Raw genomic sequence first — 14249 nt, forward strand, 5'->3', positions numbered from 1 at the left:
CTAGTATATTGTGTATTTATAAAGCTTGAAATCCATAGACCATGGACACGCTTTCATTATTGTCAGTAACAGAGTCATTCTCAGCCTGATTATTTTATAATTACAAAATGGGCTTCCTCCTTTTCCAATACACATGCAAAAATATTGATCAATATTGAGGTATTTAATCTGTAAGGAAATATTTACTTCCTGGTTTTACGCAAAGCAGTAATTTCTATGGAATGTGGAAACATAGAAGCTGAGAATTTTAACTAAGAGACTGTTCATAAAGGTTTTCTCATTTTGGTTTGAGGTTGAAGGTTGAAGACTCTCGATGGTGTTGTGATAATGCTGCCCTTGGAAAGGGGAAGTTGCTCATAAATTTTATCATATTAAGATCAAAATTAAGACATTTTGAACTGAGAATGTTTCACTACTCTTAACATTACATGAAGAAATAAAATCAAAAGTAACAAGATGACTGATCAGTTCCTGAGGAGTCCATATTTATTGGAAAGAACAGACAGTAATGTGGGATCACATATCTACTGTGATGAAAGAATTATGAAGGGCTAACTTTTTCTGTAGGCTGATAGTTCATACTGCAACGCACGACCGTGCACTAAAATATCTCACTGGAGACTGGCTAATCCCACTGTATTTGAATAGCATACCTTCTCCTGCTTCATACGTTGTTATTAACTCTTTGGCTGAGCCATAGGAAGTGGAGTAGTGGCAATAAACAGAAAGTGTTCTAAAAGGGCTCTACCTCTCAATTTAATTAAAAGGAAAAATGGGAACACTTGGATGGCTCAGTCGGTTAAGCATCACACTCTTGATTTCAGTTCAGGTCATGATCTCACTGTTCGTGAGATGGAGCCCTGTGTCAGCTCTGCACGGAGAGCCCAGATCTTCTTGGGTTTCTCTCTCTCTCTCTCTCTCTTTCACTCTTGCTCTCGCTCTTGCTCTCTGCCCCTACCCTTCTCTCTCAAATAAATAAACATTTTAAAAAAGGAAAAAGGAACCATATGCACTACAAATATTTGGGAAGACACAAATTACTGCTAATTCTAATTGTTCCTACATACTGTTGTAAAAATAAAAATTGAGAAAACAAAATAGCTTATGAAAATGAACTCAGTACTGATGGATTGGAATTTAGTTTGAAAATCTCCTCCTTCTTCCCTCAAAGGACAGCCTGTTATAAATAGAATTTTTTTGCAGTGATATTTTCACATCTTTTTTGAAAATACAGACAAGAAAATAACCATGTGGTACAGTTTAAGGTAAAATAAAAAGGATTTTATTGAAAAAAACACATAACACATAAACATAATGCTATTTTCTACAAGTAAATCTGGCTGATTTAAACCAGTGTGAAAGTGCCAGCCTCAAAAGGTAGTAAACAGAAATTTTTGAAATGTTTACACCAGAAAGTGCCACCAACAGTGACTTTATATATACATCTTTCACATGAATAAAGAAAAGAAAACACTTGTGTATGTGCATTGCCATTTTTAGCTCCCTTTTCCAGCTACCATATGGGTAACTTCATTAGAGAGCCTGAATGTGTATTTTATGAATTGCCCACTTGGTTAAACAGTAAGCATTAATGATAATTACAAGAATCTCAAAGGCTATAAAATTAATATCGTGCATTTGAAGAGTCTAAGAGATTAGAAGAGGAACACAAATTATGCTTCTTTTATTTTCTTCAAAGGCAGATTCAAACAAAAACTGTACTCTCTTTCTCTTGACAGGGTTTAATAATTTAGCAAGATTAATGTGATAAAGTCCTTGCTTCAGGAAAGAGAAAGAAGTAACAGAAGCATATCAGAATGATGGAAGGGAAAGGTCAAAGTCTAGGAAGGAAAATAGCTTGAATTAAAGTTTTAACAGATTTTTCTGCTAAATATTACCATTTACACTCTACCAAGTGTAAAGAATTAAGTATTAGCATCTTTATAGACCCACAACACTTGATTTTCTGCTTCAAGCCAGTATATTGAATCTTACAGCCAGAGTAAGCTTGTGATGAAAAGATAAATACAATTAAAATAAAATTATGTACAAACACATCTGTATATATATTTTTAAGTATCCTTGATCTGATATGAATAAAAAGGAAATCTGTAGAGACTCATATAAAAGTAAAAGCAGAAACCCTGAGAGGTAAGTCATCTCCAAAGCCAGCTTTCTAGGTGAGAACTTCTAGCAATTCTTAGAAAGCTTGAGCTTCCCTTTTGACTGTTTCATGAGGAACAGAGTGAAAAGCATAAAAGTCCCTTCTCCAGATAAAATGAGAAATAAACCTCATGGGGAAAATAATTCTGAAATGAAATCTTGTCCTAAGTGCTGGCTGGAGAGAAAAAACAAAGAATTAACAAGTTAGTCCTCATCACAGATCTGAAGTATGAACCCATGCTGTTTGTTGAGTTAAAAACCTAAAACAGAGCATTTAGCTGCCTCCTTGCCCCTGTCGGGGACTGGTAAAAGCAAGTACTGTACTTTAAGAATAGAACTCCAAATCTAGCCTTAAAGAATTCCCATCAATAATATTCCGCATACCTGAGATTGTATTCAAAAACAAAAACACACAAACAAAATAGGATTTTATAAGTGAAAACAACCAGGAACAACAGAGAGTACAATCAAAACCACAGATTAGAGGTTTGGCTTGAACATGAGAAAAAGAAAGAAGAGAATATTAAATCTGTAAAACCCTCTAATGGAATTTGTTAACACAAGGGTATAAAAAAAGAATAAAATGAGATTAATTACAAGTCACAAATGTAGATTAACACAGTGAATTGGTTATGGATTCAAAGAACGTGGCATTAAGAAATTTATGTGATGGGGGTACCTTGGTGGCTAGTCGGTCAAGCATCCAGCTCCAGATTTCAGGTCAGGTCATGATCTCATCGTTTAAGTTTGAGCCCCATCCCATGTCTGGCTTTGCACTTAGAGCACGAAGCCTGCTTGGGATTCTCTCTCTCTCCTTGTCTTTATGCCCTTCCCTGCCCTACCTTTCTTTTTCTTTCTTTCCTTCTTTCTTTCTTTTTTTCTTTCTTTCTTTCTTTCTTTCTCTCAAAATAAATAAACTTAAAAATAAAAAAAAACTATGAAATGATTTGGAAAAAAATTAAGAGACATAAAGAATAGAGAAAAATGGAAGCGGCCACATTAAAAGAGATAATGACTGAGTAATTCCAGAATTGCTGAAAAAAACATCTCTGCTCGGATACTGTAGGGCTAATAAATCTGAAGTGTGATATATAAAAACTGTACCTAGATTCATCATAACTAGCTTCAGAACACCAAAGATCAAGAGATTTTAAAAGCAACCAGAGAAAAATAGCAAATTTCAGACACAGGTATAGCAATTAGGCAGAGAGTTGACTTTCCAATAATAAATAGACTCCAGAAAACAGTGGAATAAAACCTTAAATGGTGTCAGAAAAATTATTGACAATCTAGACTCACATTCCAGGGATATTAATTTACTATAATGAGAGCAAAATACAGGTACTTTCAGACAAAATAAAAAAAAACCTGAATCATGTTCACTAAGAGAAAATTGAAAGAACATATTTCACAAAGGGAGATAAAGTGGAAGTTCTGATAAGAAAGAATGGAGCGAAAAGAAAGTGAGAAATATGTGAGTAAATCCTCCATAATATTAATTTACAAAACTATAATAATAATTTCAACTTTTGGAATAATAGAGCAAAAATACATATAACATTAACACAAAAATCTGGATGGCTCATGAGAATTAAGATATTCTAAGATACTTGTATTTTAGGAAGGATTTAAAGATATTAATACACTCTGGAAGATACCTTAATTGTGTTAGTTGTATACTGTAATTTTGTTCTATGACCTTTTTTTTCTTCTAGTGTCAATATGTTTCCAAGTTTAATTCAAAATATCAAAATACATGCTTTGATAAACTCGTAAATTTCCAATAAACATCCTCTAGAGTTTTTACTGTGAAAGTAGTAGTATTGAAAGAATAAAATCTGCTTACATAAAATTAATGAGCAAATAGCTCCAATTTAGGCATGAGTTTGACTTTATGAAATAGCTTTGATAATATACAAAAAAATTGTAGCTCCTCAGAATTTTACTGTGAGTGACAGATAACCAATCTCACCTTAAGAGAGAAGCTGTCATAATCTGTCCTGTACAGAAAATGATGATACACTATAAAAAAGAAAGTCCAGTATTACTAATATATTCCTCTGGTTTATTATTAATAAAAGTAAAATAAACATATTCTAGATAATTTGTTATTTCCCATGCAGTTGCATTATGTTCATATTTATTAATATTTTCTAAATTGACAGAATATATACATATTTTAACTTTGTTGTATATCATAGCCTATCCCTTTACATTAAGTAAAATTATTTAAAAGTAGTTAAATGCTTGAAATATATATTATACAATATAAAGATATATATATATATATATATATATATATATATATATATATATATATATATATATCTCTTTTAACATTACAATTGCTTTTTTCAGGGTAGTAAATAAATTAGATATATTTTATAGTATTTCATTTAAGCACAGGATTATTTGCCTTTTGAAAATAACTTCAGTCCATATTACCTAGCTTCACTTCACCTAAAAAGTGCACAGGGTACTTTGTTACGAATGTCTACATTACTGATTTTTCCATCATGTATAAAGGCTTACAATATTCAAGAGAATGTTTTTGCTATAACATTAGAAATTCATTGCCTGGAACACAGTTTGCTACTGCAGTTCGCCATACCATGTAACAAGGTTATTCAGAAGAAAACTGTGCAGCTATAAGAAAATGAGAACATGAAGAGAAGTCTCTAAAGATAATGTCTTTAAAAGTCATGTGGGCATTCTTTGAGCAAAGATATTTTGAGTAACAAATATGTTGTTATTTTGCATTACTTTTCTTGACTACACTTAAAAGTACTATTTATATACATTTTTTAAAAATTCAGTGCTTCTCTGGGCTATGTAGTTACTTCCAAGGAGACAATAATGTTATTTTCTGGAGTTTGAAAATTCATATGCTCTTAAAGCACAAATTCCTCTGTCTCGCCTGGTATCTCCATTAGTTTTTTGGGTTTTTCTTTTTTCATCTCTGTTTAGATGTTCTGTGCTCAATTACATACTCACCTTCACTGGGATATCTGTAGTTTTCCTCCATTTTTAATACTGTAGCTCTCACATATGGCAAGAATAGTTGCAATTCTAGATTGATCTTTTAAAGTTTATTTATCCATTTTGTGAGAGAGAGAGCATGTGCACCTGCCCGAGCGGGGGAGGGGCACAGAGAGAGGGAGATCTTATAGTCATGAGATCATGACCTGAGCCAAAATCAAGAGTTGGTCACTCTATGGACTGTGACATTCAGGTGTCCCACAGATTGATCTTTAAAATGGTAGTAGTCATTCTGATAATCTTATTTCAAATAAACTTATTTGTCAATATGGAGGTATTACCACTCAATCATTAGGGTCAGGCAGAAAGGAGGTGGCATTTAAAGAGGTCTCACTATAGGGGAGACTGTGTGGTTTAGTTGGTTAAGCGTCTGACTTCTGCTCAGGTCATGATCTCACGGTTAGTTCCAGCCCTAAATGGGGCTCTGTGCTGACAGCTCAGAGCCTGGAGCCTGTTTTGGATTCTGTGTCTCCCTCTGTCCCTCCTCTGCTCTTGCTTTCTCTCTTTCTCAAAAATAAATACACATTAACAAAAATTAAAAAAAAAAAAGAGGCCTCACTACAGATTCCAAGAAATTTGCTCTGCAGAACACTGTAACAGTAAGTCAAGTTTTAACAAGCTTTTGGTATTTGGCCACAACACGGCATTTGGACTATGGACTTTATGTTTTTAAATTTATGGATGGAACACATTGATGATAGGAGTCCAGACACTAGAAGTGGTAATCAGATGATCAGGCAATTATGAAAGAACTGTATGTGTTTTGAAAATTGTATAACATCCTTCAAGACCTGGATGTCTTATAATGTCTTGTAATGATCTATGCCTTCTGACTGTTTCCACTTACTAGTGATCTGACCTTATATTTCAAGATAGATTTTAACAGATCTGATTTTTTCTACAGTAAGAACTGATGAATTTTCTGAAAGGCTGATTAACAAATGGAATCTGATGATGTAACCTTGTATGCAGATCACCAAATGGAAACTGAAACATACACTGAAAACACAAGACCTGGGCTTATTAGTGGTTTATAAGGATTATATTTGGCTGATAATTGCTCATATATTCTAAGGAAAAATATCCAGAGGTGTACCTGAGAAGAGATATACATGAAAAAAAATACTCAATTAAGTAAAGGGTAATTAAGTAAAGATAATTTCTCTGAGTGTATTAAGTCATATGTTTTCTTTTTATAAATATTATTTTGATATAAAAATAATGTTATTACTATGAGAATTTATCCTATTTGATATTTAACATACTAGATGGCATTATTGATGTAACTTAAATTATAATATATATGAGTGATTTTCTTCTTTCTGAGGCATTATTATGAACAATAGTTAATTTTATATACTTCTGTTCTTTATTGTGATTAAATATTTTGAATCATGTTACAAATAATTTTGTTAGCACAGAAATTTCAAAGAATTAAAAAAAATTAGTTGATGGAATTATTTTATTATTCTTGACCATTTCCAATATTCAAGCTTCAAATATTTAATATAGATATTTAAATATTTAACATATAAATATACATTTTTAAATATATAATGTAATTATTCAGCCTGTCATAATAGCAAACTTCATTTCTGTGTAAAGTGAAAGCATATATTGGAAAAAATCTCAAGGTGAGGCTAATCAACTAAGCATTCTACAGGGAGATAGTAACCCTAAAAACAACTATAAACTTGTAATGGTTATGGAAGGATTTTCAAGACAACAAAATGTCATCAGATTAAAAATATCTGTATGTTGATTTTCTGAAAAAATTCAGAGTTCCTTGTTACTGATAAATATTTGAATACACACGCAACACATCCTAAATTTTTGGATAAATAAATTGCTTCAGTTACACAAATGTCAGCTATTACTATACTGCATGTTAAATAATAATAAATGTGTACTTTCTGTACTATTCCCAAGCAGTTTTCTTCATGGGCACAGGAGCAGCTCCAAGAGTCAAATCAACCACACAACATCACTCAGTGAAATTTACGGCAGATAAGGAACACAAAACATGAGGGAAAATGAAAGGCGGAAAAATTACCTTTCTCAAAAAAAAATCTATGCTCATCTGAATCTTAAATCATATATTCTTTTCCCTTCATATCATTCTTGATAGGAATCTTACAGAAAAAAAAAATTCGTTAAAAGTGACTGTGCTTCACTGTCAAGAAAAACCTATGGTCAGGGATATACTGAATTCCCAAAGCTTTCATCATTAATATTTTATGAGTCTCACTGATCTGTCCTATATAGAAGAAACATTTATCTTTCATTTGTGCAAGCATTGCCTGCTGAGGAATAGATTTCATCTGTAAGCTGGGTGGTGAAATGAAAACGGCAGCAAAAGTAAGAGGAAGCAAAGTGTTCACTTGATTTCTTTTACTAGAGTCTGGCTGCACTTTACTGGAGTTGCAGAGTCAGCCAAGCAAAGTGAAAGATCTTTGGGGAACTATGAAGAGTGTCAGTTCTGGGCCAGTATACTTTGTTCTGCCCATGTGAATGCCCATGTGTTAGTTGACTTCTAAAGGAAATGATTAGCCACGGTGACTTTTGTTGTTGTTATTATTGTAACTTAAACCTTTACAACAAAGTCTGGTGCCTACAGCATTTGGGAAATCATTTGCTCAGTCTTGAAAATTGTGTTCCTTATAGATGAGATGACTAAAAGGCAAATTGGTGATCTTCCAACCTTCAAAGTGAAAAAGCTAGATGTTTTCCCTCTCAGTAGTGTGTGGCTTGCCATGTAGGCTCACCTAGGACACTGGAGCTGAGAATTCCCTGTGGACATCCACAGAAAACATCGACAGAAAAGTCAAACAGAGAAGAGGGCCCAGAACACTCTGTCACAGTCAAAAAGCACATTGGACGTCGTCTATTAGGTTCACTTAGAGCACAGGTCCATCTAGAGTTACAGGAAGTGGAGTATGGTTCCCTCATGTGATTGAAAAGATAATCTCTGGAGAAATATATGTAGTGTAAAATGTATGTAGGGAAAACAAGCAAACAAAAAAACCTCTGGTTTTGAATGAAACCAGGTTTCTCTGGTAGAAAATACACAATTCAAAGCTATATGAAACAACTGTGCTTCTTTTCTTCAGAGCTCTTACCTCAATTTTTAACTACATATTACCTAGTATGATTATTTAACATCTTTCTGATCTCTTAGAATAAAAATTAGACCCTGTTTATTTTGGTTCACAATTGTATCCCCAGAGTCTTATACACTGTTGGCAGGTAATAGGTGTTCAGTAAGTTTTTGTTAAAATATTTGCACATTTTTCATTTTCATCAGTGCCTGCTAGCATGTTTTACATCATAATCCTTAATAATGTTTTTGGTGAGAGTAATGATTTATTCAAACTGCAGCTACAAATTATAAATCTACATAAAGAACTATGTTAGAAATAAGTTGATAGTAATTAGCCTAAGATTAGTTTCTGGGGCACAAAGAGTTAACCATTTAGTTGAGGAATAAAGTATATGTGAACAATTATACATAATTTGAATTATTAGTGACAAGATATTAGCTCTAATTGTAAATAGGTAGCAGACACATAGAAATGAAAATACATTCCTGATAAAGAGAACTCTATGAGTAAATACATTGGAGTGAAAAGGATATAAACCACAAATTTTAAAAGGCGTTGATAAGAATGAGAGTTTAGAATGTCCAAGAGAACACCACCTTATCTATAAGTGCCATCTAAACTTATTTCTCCCATTGGTTCGTCTGTTTAGATTCTGTAGCAGGAACACACATGATTCCCATGACCTGAAAGGATCAATGTTCAGCAGTCGTGATGATGTAATATTGCCAGAACTGTATGCAAGAGTTTCTTTTCTCAAACTCCAGCTGGTATATTGTTTTCATTCAAGCTTTCCCTGTGACTTAAGCATCTTTTTTTTATTCTCTTTTCTCTAAACTTCAGTTCTTCTCTCATTGCCCCTTTCCCCAGTCTGTTTGCCAAACTCCTTGGCATACTCATTCAGACTCTACAAATGGGAATGAAATAGTCATTTGTAGAGAAAAGTAGCCATTTGTAGATACTCTCGAGTTGAGTAAAATTGTTGCTTAATAGTTATCCATCAATGGATTTGCTATCCCAATGGTTTCAACAAATACTTTTTTTTTTCCATTAAAATTAATTCAAGCATTCTTCTGAATAATTTAAACTAATTCAGTACTCACTTAAGCCTTTGTTTGGCCAATAACTCACTAACTCTATTAAGCTACATCCATTTTAGTTAAATTTTGTGTAAATTTAAAAAAACAATATTATTCTAACCAAAAATATGCTGTATGTGAAATGGATAATCTATTTAAAGCAGTAATATAACAACTAAAAGTTAAGAAAGCAAATACAACATGTCGATTGGGAAAATTTTCTGGATTTCCTAGATTTTAAAATCAAAGTAGCTTTCTTTAAAACTAATATCAAACTAATTAAATTTATATAATTCTATAAAATATAAGTAATTATGTAATTATAATTATTCAACTCTAACAAAACATGTCTGAGTATCCAACTTAATATTTTGCTTATCTTTTAGATGTAAAAAAAACATATTCTGTTTTCATTTTCCCTCAAATTCTTTCTAATTTCAATTTTATGAATGAACAGTGTTAAGTTTATACAAAGCATTTTCAAATGTATCCACATTTCCTAGGAATACGACTTGATTTAGAAAAATATAACACTGTACACAAACATTTTATTCATAACATATGCTGCTGCATTCCGTTTTCCTCAAAGATTGAGCATCCCCTATGTTCACACCATTCCTTTCTTTGTGGTCTACTCATCTCTCTGTTCACATGTTTGTTCAACCTTTTGTTGATTTCTCCTCCCTTCAGAAGGAACCATCATTTTCTTGAGGAGCTGGGTTGAGACAGTGTTTCCAATTTCCATTCTGCTGGTTGGAAACACATGTCTGCTATGTTCTCTTGTGAGAGATAGATAGTCCATGCCATCTCATCCCTCCCTCCTAAAAATTACATGCATGCTCTAAGGAGTAGACATAGGAAATTTAACCTCAGTCTGATGTGGTCTGTATAGTTGACAAAGGATACTCTACTTAGTCTTTGGTAGCCATAAATATTTACTTTCTTTTTTTTTTTTTTTTTTTTTTTGACACCAAACCACAGTATGAAACTTCAGTTTGAGCTACTTATAATGAACTAAAATGAGAAGGGTCTTTCTTCTTGCTCTTCCCTCTCTCATTTGTCCATCTCTGTGTGTTAAGAGCACTATCCTAGCAGCCCCTGACAGGACTATAACACTTGTAAAGTTATCACCTCACACTGTTTACCTTAAAATTCAAATCAACACATTGAAATTGCCCAAAGAAGTGGGAGCCATAAGTCTTACACAGAATGAAAACAGAAATAAAAGTGAAAAACAAGAGAATGGATACATGTCCTCTTTGTTCTCAAACAAGGTGGAGAGGGAAGCGTGCAAATAGGTTGCCCACTGTAATCATTTAATTAAGTATAAAATGAAATGAGGCCTACAGTTTCAGTTTTTATAAAGAAAATAGAAACTTCTGGATGTGACAGACCTATTTGTGGCACAAGGCCTCTCCATCAGGTTTTTGATACACAGAGGGAAACCTCTAGATAGATTGACCTCTTTTAAGTCATTTCAATAATAAAGAATTGCTTTTCCTTTATAGCATTTTTCAAGAGGCTCCATGTCTTTTCATTTATTTCATTAAACAAATAAAAAAAAAACTACTTAGGTAAAGTTCAAGCAACTTTCACAATTATAAATTATAAAGAAGCAGAAATGGTCTGTAAAGTCTAAAATCCATTCTGTTGCTCAACTACTCATGCAAAATGCCCATTATAAACTTGTGGCATTGTTGGAAATTTAATAACATCATAATACCATACTTATACAACCTCAAGAGTCCAATAAAATGGAAATAGTTCACTCATATAATTGTAACAAATCACGTAATGATAAAGTTCTATCCTAAAATTTAATTCTATCAAGTCTTGAATTGGGAAAATGTATAATCACCTAATTCATAGCTGTTAAAGTGAAAGAAAGATAATGCAAAATGATTTAAGAAAAGAGATGTGACAGGCCTACTTATTCCTGGAGGCTTTTCCATCAGATTTTTTGATACATAGAGGGAAGCCTTTAGGCAGAATGACCTCTTATAAGTTAAGACAGAAACATTTCTTGCTCAGATTCTGGATCTTCAGAATACTTATCTGAAGATTTCAGCCCAACAGAGGATTCATTTCTTGTTCCAGAAAGTGGTTTTGGGAGTGAAATCTTGGGTTTTGAAGGATGACAAGAAAATCCTTTGGTGGGTAGACATTTCTCAATGCTACTGGAGACTGAGGCTGGCCAAGAAAATCCCTCTGTAGAAAGTCATGACACAGGGAGAAAAGTACTTCATAAGCTTCCTGGAAGAAGGTTGGGGTAGGAAGGACGTTCTCTAGTCATCAATTCTCCCCACCGTACCATCTCTATATGGGCCTCCAGCTTGGTAATGGGGGACAGGTAGAAAGCCTGGGTCCGCTGTTTTAATTTCAAGTAAAGAGACGCATAGTGAAAATGCAAATTTCCAAAAGCATCTTATTAAGTGTTTAGCTAAGCCATTCCATAATATCGTTGTCTGCACCTTAATTTTGTGTGACAAACAGCCTTCAGATACCTTGATCTGACACTAGCCCCTCCAGTAAGTACATGCCCTAGATGACAGCTCACAGAGCCACAGCAAATGTAAGTTCATAATGTGATACCCCAATGGTCCTGCACTTTCCAAGGCCTTCCCCAAGTGCCTTCCTTTGATAAACCCCTGCAAAACTTACCAAAACTCCAGTATTTTTTGCTTGAATTGACAAATCCAGCCTTTGCCTGGGAACCCCAAAGTACACTACCCACAAATCCTACCAAAGGAATATTCTCCCAATCCTGATGCACCCTCTGCCTGTACCCTTTCTTAACCTCCCTGGTAGCCCCTAGAAGTGTACCATGTATCTTCTCTAGGACCTCTGAGTAATAAACTTCTTTACTTCAATTCCCTTTTGTTTGTTTTGTTGTTGTTGTTGTTGAGCCCTAGTTTACCATTTGATACCCCAGAGATCTACCTAACACATGAAAATTGAAAAAGGGCACAACACATCTTTAGTATTTTTTCCACTAGATTTCATTTTTTTAATGCTTTTATTTATTTTTGAAAGAGAGAGTGGAAGTGGGGGAGGGTCAGAGAGAAAGGGTGACAGAGGATCTGAAGCAGTCTCTGTGCTAACAGCTTCGGAGATGACAGCAGCTAGCCAGATGCTGAGCTCGAACACACAAACTGTGAGATCATGACCAAAGCTGAAATCAAGAGCAGGACGCTCAACTGACTGAGCCACTCAGGTGCCCTGACTAGATTCCATTTTAAAGGATACTGGGCCATCTGTTCTATTGACTGAAGGCATGTAATATTATGAATCCTGCTGGTCCAGGTTCATGATCAAAAAAAAAAGGAGTGAACTTTCTTGCCATGCAGAGCAAGAGCAGGAGCAGAAGTAGAAAGGCCAGCTGGTCAACATAGATCCTGGATCTACGAGTCCTCTCAGCTGGACATGTTATTACTAATAACCCAGAGGACTCCCTGCCTTTTGCCAATGCCAAAAATTGCATTACCTCTCTAAAATTTCAAATTTCACATCCACTTCTTCACATGGCCTCCTTCCTGCATGGCAATGCCTCGCTGCTCTTCAGACGGACCAAGGCCCCTGTCCTGGGGCCTGAGGGGGGCGGCTCCCTGCACCCCAACCCCATCGACAAGGCCAGCAGCATCCAGTCCCGGCCCCTGCCCTCACCTCCTAAGTTCACCTCCCAGGACTCGCCAGATGGGCAGTATGAGAACAGTGAGGGGGGCTGGATGGAGGATTATGACAGTTGATTTCGGTCTGCTGTGTGTGATCATTTCTCTTAAGTCATTGAAATTTCTCAGACCAACCTGTGCTGAGGCCACTAATGGCCAACTCATTATTTCTTTGTTGGCCAATTTTTTAAAATTATTAATTGACTTTATTATTAGAACTCAGCACAGAAATATACTCATGAATCAGACTGTTTATGGACCTTGTAGGAGATGACCCTCTAAGTGTGTTCTGACACGTATACCTTTGTGTGTTGTAATCATATTTTATTATTTTTCTAAAAACATCTTATGGAGAGATACACTTGGAAATCCCAGCTTATGTAAAAATATACAGAGAGAGAGTAACTCTTAACAACGATTTCCATCTATACAAATAAATATTATTAAGGGAAATTTCACCACAGACCATCAACTTGTACTAAAGTTGAAATTTAGGGAAAAAATATCCATTGGCAAATATCTTGATGTTTTCAAAAGAAAAGTTTGGTTGACTAGCTTTTTCCTCATGTTGATTCATTCTTTCAAACAAATATTTACTATGTTTATTATTTACCAGGTACTTGCAAAGCATCAGAGAGAAAGAAAAAAATCCTATTCTTATAAAATTTACAATCTAGTCTAAGAAGACAAATAAAAATAGTCTCTCTGCCCCTCCCACACTTGTGCTCCCTCTCTCTCTCTCTCTCTAAAAATAAACTTTAAAAAAGAAAAAAGAAGTTATAACTTATTTCAAAACTGCAAAATAAGAACAAATCTTTGAAGTCAGAAAATGCAGAGATTAAAATTGAGGTTCCGAAGCTTCCTCAAAATCTTAGTGACTGAACTGTATTAAGAAATGAAAAAGCAAACTAATTAACAACAACAACAACAACTCCTCTCCCAGGAAACTAATTGTAGAAGAAAAAAATAGTTTTGAGAGAGGAATAATAATGTTGCAAAACAGAGACATGAACCATAACTCTGAAGAGTAGAATACCTACAAAAAAAAAATCAAACCAAAGCTTAAAAAAAAAAAAGAATAATTTGGTCCTTAAAAATCTGCATCATTGTCCCTGATAAGAAAATATATAATATTTGGTCGATAATACAGGTTGGTCTGAGAAATTTCAATGACTTAAGAGAAATGATCACACACAGCAGAC

General features: G+C 34.2%; 1 protein-coding gene across 5 annotated transcripts in view; it reads right to left on the reverse strand.

Annotated features, from left to right (window-relative positions):
* Positions 1-14249, reverse strand: part of MGAT4C (MGAT4 family member C) — a 222467-nt gene that overhangs the window by 42464 nt on the left and 165754 nt on the right. For all 5 annotated transcript variants that reach the window (XM_060656843.3, XM_060656845.3, XM_060656844.3 and 2 more), the window contains one exon: positions 4136-4185. The gene's annotated coding sequence lies outside the window, so the exon portion shown is untranslated. The remainder of the gene's footprint in view (positions 1-4135; positions 4186-14249) is intronic.

This window comes from Panthera onca, chromosome B4 (genome assembly GCF_046562875.1).
Source record: "Panthera onca isolate mPanOnc1 chromosome B4, mPanOnc1 haplotype 2, whole genome shotgun sequence".
NCBI classification, from domain to species: domain Eukaryota; kingdom Metazoa; phylum Chordata; class Mammalia; order Carnivora; family Felidae; genus Panthera; species Panthera onca.